At 34.7% G+C, this 1,059-nt stretch overlaps 1 long non-coding RNA gene across 1 annotated transcript; it reads left to right on the forward strand.

The window, feature by feature from the left end:
• The first annotated feature begins 487 nt into the window (after nucleotides 1-487).
• On the forward strand, nucleotides 488-829 carry LOC149707844 (uncharacterized). Its single transcript, XR_016379912.1, has 3 exons — nucleotides 488-523; nucleotides 600-653; nucleotides 708-829. It is a non-coding gene; the product is annotated as an uncharacterized LOC149707844 (long non-coding RNA).
• The last annotated feature ends 230 nt before the right edge of the window (nucleotides 830-1,059 follow it).

The raw sequence follows: 1,059 nt of genomic DNA on the forward strand, positions 1-1,059 counted from the left end.
AAGACATTTGCACAGCCAGAACCCTCAACCAGAAAGGCGTTCTTATAAGCTCCTTTAAATTTTAAAATCGTGGGATTGTTGTTCCATCCACCTTTTTGTCTTACTACTCCGAAAAAATATCTAAATGGTTTTGAGACAGTTTGTACGTTGGAAGGTAATTTTTGTTTTTGATTAAAACAATATATTAGTAGATATCAACAGATTTTGATGACCCTAAACTATCGCTCTTTTTGCTAGCCCGACTATGTTTTCCATAATTAATGATTAAAAGTTTGAAAACACCGTTGGAGTCTAAAATTTCTTTAATAAAATGTAATTCCATCTCTTAGGCGTGGGTTTGTGGGTACACGCAAAAGTAATGTAGAATAGCGGTTTTGCCCAAGTGACAAAAAACTTATTTTGGTGACTTTCCTATAGTCAGATATTTGAAAATGATTGCTCACAGGGTTGCCACAGTACCTGGAAAACCTGGAAAAGTCAGGGAATTTAAAAATGGGTTGAAAAGTCAGGGAAATTGATTTAAGTGAGTAAAATTTCTGGGGATGTCTTTATTGAAAGAGTAATGAAAGTTTTCTCCTCATGCTCTCTTCTTAACACAGAGTGAACTCTTGAGCAATCCTTAAAAATGCTGTCTAGAATTGTTTTTATGTCAAGTAAATGCCTTTAAAAAAACCTCTTAGACTGTTATGTTTCTAAATCATTTTAAGGTAACAAATACATGGGAAAACTCTATGTAGAGGGTTTATTTAATTAAAAGCACTTAAAACGTGCTGCAAAAATTTACGTTTTCGGCCTAAAAAGGTCAGGGAATATCTAAGAAAAATGTCAGGGAAAACCTGGAAGTCAGGGAATTTGGTTCTGAAAATTCTGTGGCAACCCTGTACAAATCGCGGTATTTTTCCCTGGAGACCAATTTGATATTCCAATGGCATTGAGCCATTTTACTAACAAACTGGACTGATCAACCGGATATCTTTATTTAAGTTGCAGTTAGTAATAAAAATAATGTAAAATTGTGGGACAATTTTCGCGCTTTGCTTACTTATGCCAGGAGGACTG

This window comes from Phalangium opilio, unplaced genomic scaffold (assembly GCF_054372755.1).
Source record: "Phalangium opilio isolate 3A_F unplaced genomic scaffold, DU_Popi_V2 ptg000013l_1, whole genome shotgun sequence".
Taxonomy (NCBI): domain Eukaryota; kingdom Metazoa; phylum Arthropoda; class Arachnida; order Opiliones; family Phalangiidae; genus Phalangium; species Phalangium opilio.